Source organism: Syngnathus typhle, linkage group LG2 (genome assembly GCF_033458585.1).
Source record: "Syngnathus typhle isolate RoL2023-S1 ecotype Sweden linkage group LG2, RoL_Styp_1.0, whole genome shotgun sequence".
Lineage (NCBI taxonomy): Eukaryota > Metazoa > Chordata > Actinopteri > Syngnathiformes > Syngnathidae > Syngnathus > Syngnathus typhle.
Window position 1 is genome coordinate 23,852,829 of NC_083739.1, and position 8,540 is coordinate 23,861,368.

Below are 8,540 nucleotides of genomic sequence, written 5' to 3' on the forward strand. Positions count from 1 at the left end.
ATATACAAACACTGCGTTTGAATATCAGTGAATGACTGCACATATATGTAACCATCAATAGAATCATTAGCAATTGGACCTGCTAGGTCTGTAGGCAGCATTTGTAAAGCAGCCTCTGCTCTTGTATCAGGGTTGCTATTTCAAGTTTGTGCAAACTTTCCCTGGATACATACTTTAGACTCTCAACTTGGCTTTACAATATCTCCCTTAATTTTCATACCATTCACGTAGTTTGATCACATCCTTGTAGTTGCAGTGGCCCAATATTTCATGCCATGTCTGCATGTAATGACAAGTCAACATTGGTCAACATCATCACTGTGAGTGTGTAGATAATACAACTTGCCATATACGTAGATGTTGAATTTTGTACCGTCTTTATAGTGTATCAGTTCGCTTTGTCCTTGCTTGAAAATGACTGTTGCTCCACGGGCAGTGGCTGACTTGACCGAAAAGATGTCTTGCGGATAGGAGGGTATGAACAACGCATCCCTCAGTTGCCTAGTGTTGTCCACCAGGATCACCTCTGCAATCCCCTTGTGCTGAGCAATACCTCTGCACAAGGTGCCATCTGCCAGCTCAACACAGTGCGTATCTGGCTTGAATGAGTCATCAAAACTTTTAAACTTGGATATATCCGTGACAATATGGGAAGTAGTGTCGACCATCATCCCTTTCTTCGTGATGATGCGCGCTGGGTGCTGGTCACTCCCGATGTTCGCGTCCTTGATCCTAAAGGCGTAGTCCGCTGCTTCCGATCCTGATCCGTTGCCGCTCTCATCTGCGACTTTCGTTGCGCCATCTTGCTTCTCCTTACATCTACATGTGGCGTTTTTGTGGGTGTCATCTTGCAATGGCCGCACCAAGTCTTTCGTCGACATGCTTTTGCCTGAATATTGACATCTTATGTCGATATCTTCATTTCTCCTGTCCCGTGCACTTGGCTTTGTGGGTCCCCGCCTTGCTCGTGAAACAGTGTGCATCACATTGTCGCTGGTCTCTGCTGTAGTTAGGTTCTCTGTAGCTTCATAATTATGCAGCTTCGTTTTGAAATCGACAAACGTTATCGTCTCTTCATGGTGGGCTATGTTTATTGCAAATGGTTTGAATTGTTCAGGCAGTCCCCTTAAAACCATAGCAATTATCGGGCCATTTCCAAACGTCTCACCTGCGTTCCGCAGCGCCGTAATGGTGGCCTCCACCCTGATGATGTCGTCCGTTGTCGTCTCTCTGCTCAATTTCTGGACCTAAGTCAGCGTGAGGTACAGGTTGATAATGCGGGCCTTCCCCTTCCCGCCATAATACTCTCGCAAGATCTCCCAAGCTTTTCTTCCATTGTCCGGTGCATCTCTCATAATTAATGAAAGGCTTCTGTCATCCGAAAACTATAAACTCAGCATAAGCATTGGCGTTCTTCTTGCCGTCGGCTGCTCTCTCTTCCTTGCTGTTTGGTTCTTCCAGAACAGTTTTCTTCAATCCTAATAAGTGCCAATGTATAAGCATTTTGGTCTCCCACAACTCATGGTCCCTGTGAACTCAAAGCAGCAGTCTTTACTTGTAAAAGAACCCAACACAACACATTGCGCTTCCGTGTAGTGCATGACTGGGGAGGCACTGACGCCCCCCCCCCCCCGAATTTGGTTCAAAATGATACAAAACTACTGAAATTAAAAGGAAAATGACTATATTAAAAACAATTGAATTTGTTTTTTCCCCTTTTCATGATGGCAGGGGATGGGTGGCCTCCCTTGCCTCTTCTGACCGCACGTCCCTGTATGTATTTGATTGATATAACTTGGAGTAAAGAAGATGAATTTTACAAAAACTGGACGCATGCGAAGAGCAACTTTCGCACAAGTCTGCCAGTTGATCCTGACAGTGTGGAGCGGTGTGAATATCCACCATCACCAACGCGTTTCGAAAAGCCGGCCGGTCTGCTGCGTGAAAGAGAGGCGAGCAGAAGCTCAGGAGTGAATTTGCCTCAGGACGAGAGTGACGATGAAAGCAACAACGAGAGAGAATGAGAAAGAGTGTTGCGACGTACATCTGGCTCTATTCCAATCGGACACTGAGGCGGAAGATTTTGCTGGTTTCAGTGGACAGGAGAAAAACAAAGACAGCTCTCAGTGACTTTGTTGACTGGTATGTTTTTTTGTTTTTCTACCCGCCTAGTTAGTGCTGTTACTTCCGTGTTTAAGACAAAATGTTGATGTTTTTAAATATTTACCCCAGCTAGTGCTGTTACTTCCGTGTTTACAACAAAATGTTAACGCTATTAAAACTTTAGCCCAGCTAGTGCTGTTACTTCCGTGTTCACAATGAAATGTTAATGTGATTAAAACTTTAAAATGGCTTTCTGTGTACTGTCTTTCTTTGTAAATAACTCGTGCACACGTGCGGTTTATAGTCCGGTAACGTTTAAAGCCCGAAATCTACGGTAGTCTGAAATTGACCATAATAATGATGCTAATTTGTGCCAGCCTAGCGACCGTGTTTCCAGGGATGGGAACAGAAAACAAGTCTCTGTATTTAAAGTTGGCATATTAGTTAATGTTAAACTCAAGGGATGAAAAAACTGCACCAAATGAGGAAACCTTCGTTTTATTTTCCCCATGGATATAGTACTGATCCCGGATATGCTGTATGCTTTGTTCAAATAAATCTAAAGTCAAACAAAGTTGATATAAATTACATGGGCAACAACAAACATAAAATTCCACAAAACAATAATGACCTGATTTTTGGATTCAACCCTGATATTAAGCAGCATTCCAGTGTGCAACGGAAAGTATTGATCAATGTGGTATTAATTTAGTGATCAATAACAACTAATCAAGTGCCATGGAAAACAGCATTACACCTCTGAAAACATGACCCTAAATTGGTTCAACACACCATTTCTTTCTTCTCTAGAAAAAAACAGACTCCCACACAGACATTTGAACACCATTGCTAAGCGGTTCAGAAAATGGATGGATGAATGTTACAACTGTACCATCCTCCTCCTGCAGGCTCCCTGCAAAGCATTGAATTGATTAACTATACTCCTAAATACAACCCAATTTGTCTTAAAAGTTGGACTGAACTTCCAGGGTTGGTCCATTTTTTAACTCAGCAGTTTTAAGGGTGAATGAGTATATGCCTTCAGTATTTCATATTTCAAGACAAGTTCCTTCTACACCGGTGTACAAACAGAACAGCCATTTATTTATTTATTTATTTATTTTATTTTATTTCATTGTATTTCATTTAATACCATATTTCCAGCTGCCACATTATATTATACAGCAAATTATGATTTAAATTACTTTAATGTTGCGATCATGTGAGAGATGGAAGAAACCTGGATCGCGTGCTTTAATGAAGACTGACACCTAGTGGCCTAAACTTAACACAGATAAACCCATTAAGGCCAGAAAGAGAACATTTCAGAGAAAATCCCAGACTAATACACTGTTTGATCTTAAATTACTTGCACAGATGTATCTTAAAGTAGTAATAGATTTAGCTTGTTTGGGTTTCAGCAACAGTAATTGCAAGAGGGTGTATTTTATATTACTCCTGCAGAGAGACAGGTTTAACTTTAGTTTACTACTCTTTGTGAAATGTAGTTTGGGAGCGTGGAGTAAGTGGAAAATCTATATCAACGACAATCAGGCCAGCCAGTATAATTCAATGGAGTTATCCATGGAATTAATGTTATTACCGTTTTTTTCCGTGTATAGTGCGCAGAATTTATTGTCCTAAAATCTGGGGTAGGGGTGTAAATCGCGGGTTTTTTCACGATACGATATAATATCGATATAAAGAACTACGATACGATATTTGCCGATATCTTAAAGCCTGCTGCGATTCATTCACGATATATCGCGATATAGTGCTCTACGATCGATATTTTTTTTTTTTTAGTAAAAAATATATAACAATATCCTGATTTATAACAATTCATACGCGAAATCAACAAGGCACTGCAAACTCTTTATTTAGGAAATTACAAGAGTATTGTAGTATACAAATTGCTTACTTTAACACTGAACTTTGATGTCGTGTTTTTTCTTTAAATGTGCGGCGAGATTTGTGCTCCCTGAATATTTGATCACCGCATGGCAGGATTTACAAACTGCACGTGTCTTGGCCGTTGAGCCATCTTTTCTTTAGAATCCAAAGTGCTTCCAAACGAATGACTTGAAGCCTAAAGGGGAGCAAATTTCCTCGTCTTTTTGGACACTAGCCATAGCACCAGCCCAGGAGCCGCGGACTAGTTGTCCCCTCCCCTTTCACGCGCGTGCTCTGCTCACAACACAACAACGCCGGAAAGAGGAAGCAAGCAACAATGAACTGGATTTCAAAATAAAGTCGCGTCTAATGTCCGAGGTCAAACACGGCGATATAAATCGATGTTTACCTTTAGCATCGATACCAATAAATCGTAGAGCATTATATCGATTAATCGATGTGTATCGATGTATCGTTACACCCCTTGTTTTTTAGAAAACAAAACCAACAACAGGACTGACCGACAAAGTCGTGGAACAAAAAGACAGGGTGACATTACCAAAGACAGGAACAGAAAGCAAACAGACATCATGACAGTAACACATGCAATGATCCGACGGTGAGCGAGGGGCAGACAGGACTTAAATACAAAACACGTTACATCGATTGAGGTGACACAGGAAGAGAGGGGCGACGCGAACAGAAACTATGGCAACCTAGACACATAGCAAAACTGGGGACGAGACGTGACAAATGTCCCTCGAAATGAAACTTGAAATCACCAAGTTTTGGTTTCCAAGGGTGTTTTTATTCCTCTTCAACGTCTCTCCCATACAGAGCCGCCTTTTTCACGTCCGCACGCCTCTTTCCCGTGCGCGCACGGAGCGCGGTGGTGCGTTTATGGGCAGTCGGAGAAATCAACGCCAACAAAAAAAATTACATCCAGCCTAGTTAAGACCATACCAAAGACTATAAAAATGGGACCCATTGCCTCCCTGCGTGTGTGACGATCATTGGGACTTAAAAAAAAAAAAAAAGAAAATTCATAAAAAAAAAATCATAAAAATTGGGTGCGTATTATACATGGGTACAGGCTTTTTTCCAGCATCAGCATGCCATTTTTAGGGTGCGTATTATACATGGAGGCGCACTATACACGGAAAAAAACGGTAAATACATTTCAGAGATCCCTTCTGTATGTACAAAGAAGATGTACTGGAGATGATTGCTTGAGACTTGAGACTAGACTTTCCTCCATGTCTGAAAGAAGGAGGTCTGTGCCCGTTTCCCTCCAAGTTCTCATCACTGAGATTCTTGGCCTCTGAAACCTTTCATTGTGAAACTGGTGATTTCAATGTTGAACAGTTCAAAATGTCTGCAGTGCAACTTGTGACCTGAGAAAACTATACAGTAATCATTGCTACAGCTATATCCATTGGTTTAATGTCCATGTGTTTATATGTATTAATATATTTTACCTGTATAAGCAGCATGGACTAATAATTTTATGTACATATACTCTGACAACATTGGCAGCATGTTTTAGAAGCTCAGCATGACAATGAGCTCGACCTGATGAAGCATTTTGAGATGCCAAACAAACAATGAGGTCTAAAAGTTGGCTCTTTTCGGCTTTTTCCCGGAAGGAGTCGCCACAGTGAAACACCCGTTTCTGTCCAGATGATTCGCATGAGAAGTTTTGGCTCAGTTTTTACGCCGGATGCCCTTCCTGACGCAACCCTCTGCATTTACCCAGGCCGCGGCGATGAAATTTCATAATCCTATCCGTAACGAATCTGTTCACAGTCATCATAACTATTTCGGAGATTAACTATAGACCAAGAATGTGTAGTGACTGTAAATTACGTGATTGCAGGAAAATCAGATGGGAGGAACTCCATGGTGACAGCGAAGGTGGTCATCTTCGTGACTGAAACAGCCAAGGATGGGGAGCCCAGACAGAAAGGCCTGAGTAACAGACACCCAAGGATGCTAATGAGACCTCAACAATTTTTTTTTAGAGGTTGTAACATTGGCAGGTTACTATATAAATGTGTGGATTGCAGGAGTAGAGTACCGACTTTTTGACTCAACCTGTACAGAGGTGCGAACTTCGGCAGGGTAGAACAAGCGGTCCAGCTCTGAACACATTCCTGAGCTCAGAGAATCAATAATAATATATTGGATCAAATACAACCCACCCTATGTGAGTATGTTTTTTATTGTGTTGGTGTGAATACCTTCGTTAAGCAGAAGAAAAACCACATGTATTGTCCCCTTTTGCATTTGGACATAGACAGTCGGTGTTAGTTTATGCCGTGGCGTGCGACTGGCACACTCCCCATTGAGGAAATCCAACACAAGGAAAGATTGGGCGCACCTTCAGTGAGGAGGCCAATGCTTCAGCTGAGTGTTGTCAGGAATGAGGTGAGCCAGGGCGACCAAATGCAGCTTGGACTAGGATTTATTGAAGGGAAAGGGAGTGGGAAGGGAGTCAGGTGGGGAAACGAAGACACAAACGGGATAGAGACTCACGGCCAGCAAACAGACAGAAGTCTTCTTGGACACTTGGATACTTGGACACTTGGACAAGGATAAAATTCTGACCGTGAGCCTCCAGACAGACCGTGGAAAACCAAACGACAGGAACACTGGGCGCGGACAGGGACGGATCACAACAGTAGACACCGACAGGGAGAAATACACGGGCAGGGCTTAAATACACAGGGTAACAAGAGGAACCAGGTGACAGACATTACGGTAACGAAAGGGGTGTGGCCGAGGGAAGTGCAGGCAGCCCGTGCTCTGGCACGGTTGTGACAAGTGTGGCCGTTTAAAGTGTCTCCTTTTTGGATAGGTAGAGGATGTGGTACCCCGTACGTGGGCTTCAGGAGAAATGTAAGTTAAATGGAACCTTACCAATTTCAACCGAATATGTAACTATGAATAATTCAGCTTACATGTAAAGCCTCTAAGAACACGTCGTGTTGGCCCATGTTGGTGACTGGTGGAAAGAAATAGACATGACAGCTCGGGCACTTCAGCTGCAGGGAGGCTGTTCATTTCTCTTAAATCAGCCACAGAGAGGCTAATCCTTGTAAATTTTGGTGGCAATCGTTTTGGACATTTTAAGCGATAGACTGTACAATGATTTCCAATAGGGAAATTGTGATCGCTTCCTTCCGTCGCGTAATCAACCAAGCCATGGATGAGAGGGGTCAAGTGTCTATTTTTAATGGCATTTGTTCTTTCATTATTTCTCCAAAATGAATGGATAAAATATAAGAAGTAAGATGGCGGCGCGTGCACATGCAGCGGCCTCTCTCTGTCCCGAACGGTGTTTTGTTTTGTCGTTTGATGTGAGTTTGTCCGACAGTTTTGTGTGTTCGTCTCGTCGTACTGGGTTGTGCTACAAGTACAGCGGGCTGGTTCTGCTCGACATCGGCGAAAGCGAGTTTTGTGGCGTTCTGGACTTTGAAGCGGGGACATTAAAGGCGCTCGGTCTGCTCCGTCCTGAAGCGTCGCCGGACTTGGCTGCTATTCATCCCCCGGTTGGGAAGCGTCGGAAGCGGTGTGCGAGGAGGCTGAAGAGGGGCGAGAGCGGGGGCGTCCGGGCCAGGCTGGCGTCCAACCCAGCTCGCCCGGCCGTGCCTTCCATTCTTCTGGCGAATATTCGGTTGCTGGACATCACCATGTCCATCATCATCATGGTTTGCTTTCGCCTGCTGAGATCTACGAACCGGACAGTGCGTAACTGCTGTGTGCTTGTGTTCACTGGGACTTGGTTGACCGTCATCATTCCGGACTCTGCTGTGCATCTGGAGCGGCTAGCGTGCTATCGGCCGGACCGGGCCATTGTACGAGGGGGAAAGTCGCGAGGAGGTGGGATGTGCGTCTACATCCGTGACGGAGGGTGCCGGGACTCTGTGTTGGTATGTGAGCACTGCTCGCCACTGGCGGAGTTTGTGATCTCCAGGCTGTTAGGGTCCTGAACTCTCTCCCCCCTTCTGTGTGGCGTCCTGTACTTTTGCGCTTTGTTCTGACTGTCTGCTGTGCGCTCTTGCTCCGTTTTGCTCCTCTTATTTACTGTGTTATTTGTTTATTCATTATTTATTCATCACTCTTATTCATTGTTTGTGCCTTCTTGTTTTTATTTTGCGTTGTTTACTTGTATGTTTATCGTTTACTGTGTCTCGTCACCGTGGGATAGGGGAAACGTAATTTAGATTTCTTTGTGTGTCTTGGCATGAAGGAATTGACAATAAAGCTGACTCTGACTCTGATAAAATGCTAACTTTTTCATTTTTCTGATAAAAAATACATAATCCATACATAAATAAAATTTACTGAAAAATGAACCATCTTTGCTTTTGTGTTCCTTTTAAGTATTCTTTAATCTTTGTGATTTTTTTTAGAGATATTTTTGTTTTGTAAATTGAGCATAAGTATGCACTCTGACTCTGACAATAACTCACACAGAGAATTATGATTATCTCTATAGAAGTGATAGTCTGGATCAAGAGGTTTTGTGGTGTTTCACCAAT